This window comes from Triticum urartu, chromosome 1A, assembly GCF_056163025.1.
Source record: "Triticum urartu cultivar PI428250 chromosome 1A, HENAU_Tu73, whole genome shotgun sequence".
Lineage (NCBI taxonomy): Eukaryota > Viridiplantae > Streptophyta > Magnoliopsida > Poales > Poaceae > Triticum > Triticum urartu.
This window is the reverse complement of record NC_141873.1, coordinates 474896303-474908823: the sequence shown is the minus strand read 5'-3', so window position 1 is coordinate 474908823 and position 12521 is coordinate 474896303.

Genomic DNA, 12521 nt, shown 5'->3' with positions numbered 1-12521 from the left:
ATCACCGGCATGACACCATGATCTCCATCATCTTGATCTCTATCAACGTGTCGTCACATGGTCGTCTCGCCAACTATTGCTCTTGCAACTATTGCTATCGCATAGCGATAAAGTAAAGCAATTATTTGGCACTTGCATCATATGAAATAAAGAGACAACCATGAGGCTTCTGCCAGTTGCCGATAACTTCAACAAAACATGATCATCTCATACAACAACTTATATCTCATCACGTCTTGACCATATCACATCACAACAAGCCCTGCAAAAACAAGTTAGACGTCCTCTACTTTGTTGTTGCAAGTTCTACGTGGCTGCTACGGGCTGAGCAAGAACCATTCTTACCTACGCAACAAAAACCACAACACGGTATAGTGATTGCTTTTTGATCTTCAAAAAGAACTCTGTTCATTGAATCCGATTCAACTAAAGTTGGAGAAACTGACACCCACCAGCCACCTGTGTGCGAAGCACGTCGGTAGAACCAGTCTCGCATAAGCGTACGCGTAATGTCGGTCTGAGCCGCTTCATCCAACAATACCGCTGAATCAAGAATCAACTAGTGATGGCAAGCAATATGTATATACCCACGCCCATAACTCCTTTGTGTTCTACTCGTGCATATAACATCTACGCATAAACCTGGCTTTGATACCACTATTGGGGAATGTAGTAATTTCAAAAAAATTCCTACGCACATGCAAGATCATGGTGATGCATAGCAACGAGAGGGGAAGAGTGTTGTCCATGTACCCTCGTGGACCGTAAGCGGAAGCGTTATGACAACGCGGTTGATGTAGTCGTACGTCTTCACGATCGACCGATCCTAGTACCGAAAGTACGACACCTCCACGATCTGCACACGTTCGGCTCGGTGACGTCCCACGAACTCTCGATCCAGCTGAGTGTCGAGGGAGAGCTTCGTCAGCACGACGGCGTGATGACAGTGATGATGATGCTACCGTCGCGGGGCTTCGCCTAAGCACTACGATGATATGACCGAGGTGGATTATGGTGGAGGGGGCACCGCACACGGCTAAGGGATCAATGATCAACTTGTGTGTCTATGGGGTGCCCCTGACCACGTATATAAAGGATGGAGGGAGGAGGAGGCCGGTCCTCAGAGGGTGGCCCCAAAGTGCGAAGTCCTACTAGGACTCCCTAGTAGGATTCCACCTCCATGGAATAGGAAAAAGGGAAGGGAGAAGGACAAGGAAGGAAGGGGGCGCCCCCTTTCCCTAGTCCAATTCGGACCAGTCCATGGGGAAGGGGCGCGGCCACCCATGAGGCCTTTCTCTCCTTTCTCATATGGCCCATTAAGGCCCATTACGAATTCCCGTAACTCTCCGGTACTGTGAATAATACCCGAATCACTCGAAACCTTTCCGATGTCTGAAATAGCCTTCCAATATATCGATCTTCATGTCTCGACCATTTGGAGACTCCTCGTCATGTCCCCGATCTCATCCGGGACTCCGAACAAACTTCGGTCATCAAATCACATAACTCATAATACAAATCGTCACAGAACGTTAAGTGTGCAGACCCTACGGGTTCGAGAACTATGTAGACATGACCGAGACTCATCTCCGGTCAATAACCAATAGCGGAACTTGGATGCTCATATTGGCTCCTACATATTCTACGAAGATCTTTATCGGTCAAACCGCATAACAACATATGTTGTTCCCTTTGTCATTTGTATGTTACTTGCTCGAGATTCGATCGTCGGTATCCTCATACCTAGTTCAATCTCGTTACCGGCAAGTCTCTTTACTCGTTCCGTAATGCATCATCCCGCAACTAACTCATTAGTCACAATGCTTGCAAGGCTTATAGTGATGTCCATTACCGAGAGGGCCCAGAGATACCTCTCCGATACACGGAGTGACAAATCCTAATCTTGAACTATGCCAACTCAAAAAACACCATCAGAGACACCTGTAGAGCATCTTTATAATCGCCCAGTTACGTTGTGACGTTTTATAGCACACAAGGTGTTCCTCGGGTATTCGGGAGTTGCATAATCTCCTAGTCTGAGGAACATGTATAAGTCATGAAGAAAGCAGTAGCAATGAAACTATAACGATCATCATCCTAAGCTAACGGACGGGTCAAGTCAATCACATCATTCTCTAATGATGTGATCCCGCTTATCAAATGACAACTCTTTGTCCATGGCTAGGAAACTTAACCATCTTTGATTTACGAGCTAGTCAAGTAGAGGCATACTAGTGATACTCTGTTTGTCTATGTATTCACACATGTACTAAGTTTCCAGTTAATACAATTCTAGCAAAAATAATAAACATTTATCATGATATAAGGAAATATAAATAACAACTTTATTATTGCCTCTAGGGCATATTTCCTTCACATATGTCCCAAACCAAAAGTCAAACTCGACCCCACCAAAACTTTCTATCCGGCGCCACCGAGTTCATTTGACATAGCCACAGCCACAAACCCTAGACACTTCAATCTCACCGATAGGGATTGCAAACTCTCTATTTCCCTTCATAACATTTCGGTCCAACCGAGATGAGCGATCGGTCCCACCGAGTTTGTAATGCAAACTCTTTGTTTCCCCTTCGTAACGTTTCGGTCTCACCTAGATGAGCGAATCGGTCCCTGTCGGTGTCAAAACCGGCGGATCTCGGGTAGGGGGTCCCAAACTGTGCGTCTAAGGCAGATGGTAACAGGAGGCAGGGAACACGATGTTTTACCCAGGTTCGGGCCCTCTTGATGGAGGTAAAACCCTACGTCCTGCTTGATTTATTCTTGATGATATGAGTATTACAAGAGTTGATCTACCACGAGATTGGAGAAGATAAACCCTAGAAGCTAGCCTATGGTATGATTGTCTGTTGTCCTACGGACTAAAACCCTCTGGTTTATATAGACACCGGAGGGGGCTAGGGTTACACAAGGTCGGTTACAAAGGAGGAGATATCCATATCCATACTGCCTAGCTTGCCTTCCACGCCAAGTAGAGTCCCATCCGGACACGAGACGAAGTCTTCAATCTTGTATCTTCATAGTCCAACGGTCCGGCCAAATGATAGGGTCCGGCTGTCCGGAGACCCCCTAATCCAGGACTCCCTCAGTAGCCCCTGAACCAGGCTTCAATGACGATGAGTCCGGCGCGCAGTGTTGTCTTCGGCATTGCAAGGCGGGTTCCTCCTCCGAATACACCACGAAAGAATTTGAATACAAGGATAGTATCTGACCCTGCAAAATAAGTTCCACATACCACCATAGAGAGAATAATATTTCCACAAATCTAATCTGCTGACACGTTTTGGCAACATGGCATTACGCCATGGCCTTGTGATTATTCGAACTGTTTCCTTTAACTAGCCTCGCACATAACGCGAGGCAGTTCCTTGACACGTCTTGTCAAAGCAGAGATCGTGTCCCCCTTATTACGGGATTCTCATCAATACGGGCGTGGGTAACCCAACCGTGCCTAGGACTCCTAGATTTTAGGCAAGTCCCAAATGGCTACAAGGAGGACGCTTCATATTCACCCTCTTTATAAAGGGACGAGGCTTTTACTTTTTTCCTCCCGTGCTCAATCGAATCCTTCCCCTGCCTCGAGTTCTAACACCCAAAGCCTAGGTCAGGTGCGTCGGATCTTCAATCATGTCCGGATCCAACCTCCAGGGCCGGTGGATGCCCTCCTCCATCACGGAACAGGATATCAAGAAGTTGAGGGAGGCAAGATACCTGACCGCTGAAATCTCACATCGGCTGCCCGCTCGAGGGCAGGTCGTCCCTACTCCTGAACCCAACGAAGACGTCATGTTCATCTCCCACTTCCTCCGAGGACTAGGCCTCACTGTGGATCCCTTCGTAAGGGGTTTGATGTTCTATTACGGGATTGATTTCCACGATCTAGCCCCGAATTCCTTTCTCCACATATCGGCATTTATTGTCGTATGTGAGGCCTTCCTCCGCATTACCCCTCACTTTGGCCTGTGGCTCAAGACCTTTGATGTGAAGCCGAAGACGGTCGAAGGGTAGTATGCAGCGTGCGGAGGCGCATTGATAAGCAAGATTGTAGGAGCCCCGTGGCCAAAAGGGTCCTTTCCAGAGGTGTCCGGATTATGGCAACGGGAGTGGTTCTACATCACCGCTCCTAGAAGTGCCAAGTGGGTGGCTTCCCCCGCCTTTCGCTCAGGCCCTCCACCACAACTAATGTCATGGATCAGCAGGGGGCTGAGCTAGGGTCCAGCCAAGGATGTGCCCACATTGCAGAGCCGCATCCGAGATCTCTTCGAGGGAGATTTTAGTTTGGTTATGGTAGTGCAAGTCATGCTGGTTCGTCGACTCCAGCCATGCAAACGTCGGCCCCTCCGCTTATGGGAATTCAACCCAGAAGGACCGCGCGCCATTTAGAATTTCCTTGGCCTGACGCATGAGGAGATGTATAAATCATTCTTCGCACCTCAAATAGAGTGTCCGGATACTACTGAGGACGTGGGCCTGAGCAGCAACCGCACCGCCGACCAAGTAAGTAATCCTCTAGCCGAACACACCATCTTTCACTTATCATGACGTCATTCTGAGAAATCGCTCTTTGACCAGGACTGGCTAACAAAGGCGAAGATGATTCGGTGTTCAGCCCCCCTTCCTGAGGGTTTGGACAATCCGGTACTGGAAAAGATGCTCGAGCTAGCACCTTGCCCGGAGCCCTCAAAGGAAGATAAATGGGGGAATAATGAGTGCGAAAGCGGGCCCCCATCGCTACCAATTCCAACCGAGGGAATGAGCGCCTCCATGAAGGAGGATAACCAAGGGGAAGATTCTGACCTTCTCTCGCTCCGGGGAAGGAAGAGGACTGCCTCTGAGGATCCGGAAACCAAGGCTTCCAAACGGGAGAAGAAGTCTCCAACAGAGGGTCCTGCCTTGGGGGGTGCTCTTGCCGCACAAAGTCCGCGCGGGGATCAGCCCTCTAACGAGCCGTAAGTGATCAAAAAAATACTTAATTGTAAAGATATTCTACCTTAGTTCCGAGGAAAATAACCGAAGTGTTTATCTTGCAGTTCGGATCTTAGCCCTTCCCAACTGAGCTCGTCTTCAGGGGACCTTCTTCCAGAGATGATGGAGAGCGAAACGCCTCCCCCGAACTCCCCCGCTCAAGAAGCAGGCGACCTTGAAGTGTCGTCGCAGAGGGCCTCTCCGGATCCGGTGAGGCCAGAAGATAATCCCATAGTCACCCGAAGTCCCCAGCATCCGGCTCTTGAAGAGAGCACACAAAGGAGTCCGGCGCCGTCTGGTATGCGGTCGGACGTACTGAGGGATCTGCTGAAGCGAGTGACCATCTCGGAAGAACACCGTATGTTGATGAGTACGGTGATGGAAAGGATTTCGTCCGCCAAAAGCGGGTTGCATGATGCCTTTATGAATCTACTAACGGGCTTTGAGGTACGTATACCTTTGTAATAGTACCGCACATTTTTAGGTGTGCCCTGTGTAGATAGTAGCCCCTGAGACTCTGGTTGTCACCGAGTGCGGCGGCAAGCAGAGGATCTTAGTCCCAGGTAATAACCATACCGCTTTAATGTGCAGGTAGTGGAAGCTCCAGTGGCTAGCCGGACTCATGAGTTTGCCGAACTAAAGCGGCAACTGGATGCAGCGGATGCCGACATCGAGCTTGTTAACAAGAGGCTTGACGAGGCACAGGGTAAGTGATATTTTCTGGTGAATGTCACATAGTAAGAATAGCGTAATGCCAGTATCTTTAATATTTTGTGACTACAGATGGAGCTGCCACCGTGGAAACCCTTCGGGCGGAACTTGCCCGAGCCAAAGAACAAGCAAGGAGTAGTAATGCGGCTGCTTTGAGGGCGGCCGAAGAGTTAAGAGCCGAGAAGGCCGCGCATTGCGAGAGCAAAGAGAAGATGGCCAAGATGGCCATAAAGTTAAAAGACACTGCCGACCATTGCCAGTTCCTTGAAGAAGAAAACCGAGCGAAGGCAACGGACCTTGAAAAGGCCACGATGGCGACCAAAGACACCCGCTCTGCCATGAGAGCGAAGAAGGAGGAGCTGCATGAAGCCGGTGATATTGTGGCTGGGAAGCCTTTTTTGCTGCGGAGGAAGTTCGGAGATCCGCGGTATGCCCCTCTGGATCGGCTGTGGAGTTCGGTGGACGCGTATCTGGATTTGACGGTGAGTGCTGTCGATGTGGACGAATACTTCCGAGACCAAACAGATCGTGAAGTGGACAAGCTATTCTGGTCGCAGTTTAACGTTCCAGAGCGTCCGCTTCCACTAACTGATCGGCTTGCCGAATGGGCCGAACTCAATAGATTGTCCGGACTTGCCATGAGGTCCGTCGTAGATCATCTGTGGCCGGAAAAGCCGAAGCCGAATAGCTATTTCAGCTTAGTGCAGCAGTTCCTTGGTGCGGTGCCGCGCATCAATGCAACGAAGAGGTCAGCGTGCATAGAAGGCTCGCGGATGGACCTTGCCCGTGTCAAACTGTACTGGGCAGAGATGGATGCTACCACTGTTGCAGCGCAAGGTTCGGCCATAGGCCGAGTGGCTGCCGAGCACTATTTTGAAGTTCTTGAGGGTGCTCGTTTGATAGAGGCCTGGTGCTCGAAGAATATTATGTTTGAGTGACATGTATTCCCTATTGTAAAAACAATGTTTTATTGAATTTATCAAGGATGTGTTCATACTTGTGCCCAAAAGTATTGTGATGCCACCTGTGTGGCCGTTTATGTATACATGTATATAACCTGAAAGATTGCAGTCGTCGGCTTCAGCCCCCACGCATATGATGCGGGGGTGTTCGCAGAAGACGCGTATTCACACTTAATCCAACGTCTTGGTCCTAATAAGGAGGTGATAGCGCAGCGAACTAGGCAACCGGACTATAATGCTTTAACACTTTCACTTAGCCATAGGAGATTAACAGTGGGGCTACTATATAGCCCTTGGTGGCTCCGCACTCACCCGAATTGAGGGTGCGTACATGCTTGGCCGGGAAACGGCCCTTCGTTAAGGCGGAGGAATTCTAAGACTCCGATAGGTCATCGAGTGGTTGACCAGTCCCGCGCTATATCATGACAGTCAGTTTTTGGCTTTCTCTACTAAGGTGCTCGTCCGGATGAACCAGGGCACAATCGCAGTAGTTCTCCTGGTGCCGCCTTAGCCGATAGCGCGGAACGTAAGGCAGCAAAACACAGGAGCCAGGCAAACCCAACATTTTACCAAAGACATGATTCGGAGCTGATGCATATAAGGCCAAACTCGCGACGCCGAACACTCCCTAAGGCATTCGGTCTTTATGGTATAAATCGGGCCCAAACAGTGCCCTTTGTAAGAAGCCCCTGGTGTCCAGGTACGTACATTATTCTGACGTGGCCACATGCCAAGACGTTAGCATCCTTCCCAATTGTACTGAGAATCCGAGGGATGTTTATCAACAAGAGACAGTAAAAAAGGTTGACGCAGGGTCTTAATCTAAAAAGAATCCTTGCAACGGGTCCCTGCTGCACGTCTGCGCCTGTGTCTCCGTTGTGCCGTATCTTGGACGGGTGTAGCACGATGGTCATCTGTAAAAGAGAGGAATTTAGGTGAAAAGTTGTCGTGCAAAAAGGTAGGTTTTAGACAAACCATGCACAGTTCAAGATCGGTAAAAATTACCACTTGTCTGCGCGCGTTGAGCCCCTTGTGTTTGTAATAGGGGTGTGGTCATCAAACCTGTATGAATTACATATAGCTGCGCCACACTCGTCTAACCGTATCCGTGGTCTTGACGACCTATCGAATGCTTTAGTTGCTTAGGCCGTTTTAGTGTGTGGCTGCTAAGGCAGCCGCACCCTCTTCGGCACGCAGGGATCGCTCAATATTTCCATGTACTGTAATGATGCCACGTGGACCGGGCATCTTAAGCGTGAGGGAAGCGTAATGCGGTATTGGTTAAAGCGAGCAAAAGCTTCGCGTCCAAGTAGTGCTTGATAGCCACTTTGGAACGGAGCAATGTGGAAGGTTAAATTTTCGCTATGGAAGTTGTCGGGGAAGCCGAATATAACCTCTAGTAGCAGGGAGCCCGTGCAATGAGCCCCTGGGCCTGGCGTTACTCCTCTAAAGGTAGTATTGCTGTCGCAAATTTTCGTTGGGTCTATCCCCATTTTGCGGATTGTGTCCTGATATATCAGGTTTAAGCTGCTGCCGCCGTCCATCAGGACTCGTGTGAAGTGGTATCCGTCAATTATTGGATCTAATACCAAGGCAGCCCATCCTGTGCTCCGGATACTTGCTGAGTAATCCTGATGGTCGAAGGTGATCGGTTGAGACGGCCAGTGGCAGAACTCCGAGGTGATAGGCCCTTGGGCGTGTTTATCTGGGAGTGCCGCTTTTCTTCTCCCCTTTATCACGTGTAACACATTTACTGTTTTGACTTCTCGTGGAAATTTCTTTTGTTCCCCAGTGTTTTGCTTGCGAGGCTCATCCTTGTCTTCGCTTGGTGTATCCTGCTCCTTATGTTCGGCGTTGAGCTTGCCGGACTGCTTGAAGACCCAACATTCTCTGTGGGTATGATTTGCAGGTTTATCGGGGGTGCTATGGATCTGACATATTTGGTCCAGAATTTTGTTTAAGCTAGACATTTCATCTCTGGCGCCTTTAGGGGCCGGCTTTTGCTGACCTAGCCAAGAGCTTCTGAATCTGGCGTTTACCGCTGTGCTCTTCGGGCTGTCTTCTTTATTCCGGCGCTTATTATTTTTGCTGCGTCGTGACTTCCCATTTTCGTCTCTAACTTCGGATGTACTTGGGTCGCTGGTGCTGCATCGGCCTAGCCAGCTGTCCTCGCCCACGCAAAAGCGGGTCATGAGGCTTGTTAATCCTGCCATTGTTCTCGGCTTTTCTTGGCCGAGGTGTCTGGCAAGCCATTCATCTCGGACGCTGTGCTTAAAGGCTGCCAAGGCTTCGGCGTCCGGACAATCAACTATTTGGTTCTTTTTAGTAAGAAACATATTCCAAAGCTTTCGGGCTGACTCTCCGGGCTGTTGAGTTATATGACTCAAATTGTCCGCATCCGGAGGTCGGACATAAGTCCCTTGAAAATTTGCCCAAAAAGCGTCTTCGAGCTCTTCCCAGCTTCCAATGGAGCTTTCGGGAGGCTTTTAAGCCAGTGCCGAGCTGGCCCTTTGAGCTTGAGGGGTAACTACTTGATGGCGTGGAGATCATCTCCTCGAGCCATATGGATATGGAGGATATAGTCCTCAATCCAGACCCCAGGGTCTGTTGTTCCGCCGTATGCCTCTATGTTTACGGGTTTGAATCCCTCTGGAAATTCATGGTCCAGCACCTCATCGGTGAAACATAGGGGGTGTGCAGCACCCCTATATCTGGGTGTACCATGGTGTTCGGATGTTTGTTGTGTTGCATCATATGCCAGGGCGCGCTTGCATGGTCCATAAATGGATCTGGTTGCGGCGTCCTTTGGATGCGAGCCCTCGCGTGGATCGCGTATTGGCTCATGTGCGGCGTTGTTCGCTGTTCTATGTTGGCCATGAGGTCGTCTATCTGGCTGGATGGCCATTTTAATTTTTGGTTGCAGGGGATCTGAGGCCTCCTCATCGAATTCAGGTAGCAACTTCCGCTTCGGGTAGCTCTTGGTGTGGCGGTTACCGCCGTACTTCGCCGCTGTGTTGAGTACTTTACTCCATCTGATTCTGAGTGTGTCTTGCGCAGCCTTGAGCCTTTGCTTCTGCTTTTTTAGACTCCTCGCGGTGGCAACAAGCCTTTGATGGGCATGCTATTGCCCCGGGTGTCTGTCCGGTGTGATGTCGTCCGGATTATTATCTTTGACAGAGTCGGGTTGTTTCGTTTGATTCTCCGTGTTGCCGTGGTCCGGCGGTTGTTCACCCTGCTCTAACGCTGGGTCTATATGATCTTTGTTTCTGCTGAGGCGGGATTTGGGGTGGCGCTTATGCCGCCGCTTTGACTACTTCTCGGGGGGACAACCCTTCATTGCGTCCTTCCGTTCCTCATCGTCATTTTCTTTTGGTGTGTCCACCATGTATACGTCATGCGATGAAGTGGGCGTCTGGTGCCCTGTGGGCAATGTTTCCTGTTCGTCTCCTGCACCGTCGTCCATATCGTCGATGTTTTCGGAGTCGAAGTCGAGCATGTTGGTTAAATCATCGACAGTGGCTACTAAGTGGGTGGTGGGTGGGCGGCGAATTTCTTCGTCATCCGCATCCCAATCCTGCCGGACGTAGTTCGGCCAAGATCCACCTGACAAGGAGAGAGACCTTAATGAGTTCAGTACGTCGCCAAAGGGCGAATGCTGAAAAATATCCGCGGAGGTAAACTCCATGATCGGCGCCCAACCGGGTTCGATAGGAACGGGCGCAGGCGGTTCGGAATCCATGGCCGGAGAAGGATCCGGCAGTTTGATAACACGACTCTCGTGAAGGGTAAGGTCAATATTCGGCTCGATCGCCGCTGAGGATACGGCCTCCGTGACGGGGTCTATCCACCCGTCCATGGATGGCGCAACTGGCTCCGAATTGAGGCTCGGAGCGGCTGCCGGTGCGATCTCCTGAATACGGTATGATGGCAGAGCTAAATCGTACTCATCGTGACCGCGCGACGCACAAGGCAAGGGCTCGAATCCGTCGAAGATCAAGTCTCCGAGGATATCGGCCGTGTAGTTTAAGCTTTCAAACCTGACCTGGTGGCCAGGGGCGTAACTTTTGATCTGCTCCAAATGGCCAAGCGAGTTGGCCCGCAGTGCGAAGCCGCTGAACACAAAGATCTTTCCAGGGAGAAAAGTCTCACCCTGGACTGCATCGCTATCGATGATCGTAGGAGCCATCAAGCCTGACGGCAACGACACAGAGGAACTCTCAATGAAAGCACCAATGTCGGTGTCAAAACCGGCGGATCTCGGGTAGGGGGTCCCGAACTGTGCGTCTAAGGTGGATGGTAACAGGAGGCAGGGAACACGATGTTTTACCCAGGTTCGGGCCCTCTTGATGGAGGTAAAACCCTACGTCCTGCTTGATTTATTCTTGATGATATGAGTATTACAAGAGTTGATCTACCACGAGATTGGAGAGGCTAAACCCTAGAAGCTAGCCTATGGTATGATTGTCTGTTATCCTACGGACTAAAACCCTCCGGTTTATATAGACACCGGAGGGGGCTAGGGTTACATAAGGTCGGTTACAAAGGAGGATATGTCCATATCCGTACTACCTAGCTTGCCTTCCACGCCAAGTAGAGTCCCATCCGGACACGAGACGAAGTCTTCAATCTTGTATCTTCATAGTCCAACGGTCCAGCCAAATGATAGGGTCCGGCTGTCCGGAGACCCCCTAATCCAGGACTCCCTCAGTCCCACCGAGTGTCTGACCAACTCTTTGGTTAGCTTATTACCAAAATCGGTCCCACCGAGTTTGTGTAATCAGTCTCACTGAGATTACGTTATGCCCTAACCCTAATGAAATCGGTCCCACCGAGTTGACATGTCGGTCCCACCGAAAATCCTAACTTTTACATTTTTAACTAAATCGGTCCGACCGAGTTTCATTATTCGGCCCCACCGAATTTGGTGATTTGTGTGTAACGGTTAGATTTTGTGTGGAGGCTATATATACCCCTCCACCCACTCTTTATTCATGGAGAGAGCCATCAGAACATGCGTACACTTCCAACATTCATTTTCTGAGAGAGAACCACCTACTCATGTGTTGAGACCAAGATATTCCATTCCAATCATTTTAATCTTGATATCTAGCCTTCCCCAAGTTGCTTTCCACTCAAATCTTATTTCCACCAAATCCCAATCAGTGAGAGAGAGTTGAGTGTTGGGGAGACTATCATTTGAAGCACAAGAGCAAGGAGTTCATCATCAGCACACCGTCTATTACCTTTTGGAGAGTGGTGTCTCCTAGATTGGTTAGGTGTCACTTGGGAGCCTCCGTCAAGATTGTGGAGTTGAACCAAGGAGTTTGTACGGGCAAGGAGATCGCCTACTTCGTGAAGATCTACCCTAGTGAGGAAAGTCCTTCATGGGCGATGGCCATGGTGGGATAGACAAGGTTGCTTCTTCGTGGACCCTTCGTGGGTGGAGCCCTCCGTGGACTCGTGCAGCTGTTACCCTTAGTGGGTTGAAGTCTCCACCAACGTGGATGTACGATAGCACCACCTATCGAAACCACGCCAAAAATCTCCGTGTATACATTGTGTTTGCTCCCTCCAAACTCCTCCCTTTACCTTCATGTACAATGTTTTACATTCCGCTGCTATACTCTTAGACTTGCATGTGTAGGTTGATTACTTGACTAGTGCTAAGTTGCTAAAATCTACCAAGACATAAAATTGGGAAAAGGCTAGACTTTTATTTGGTAAAGTAGTATAATCACCCCCCTCTAGACATACTTTCGATCCTACAAGTCGCCTGGGCACTCTTGAGCCCAAAAGGCATAGAGACATAGCAGAAGGCTCCAAAGGGAGTGATCAAAGTTGTCTTCTCCTGGTCCTTAACTGCCA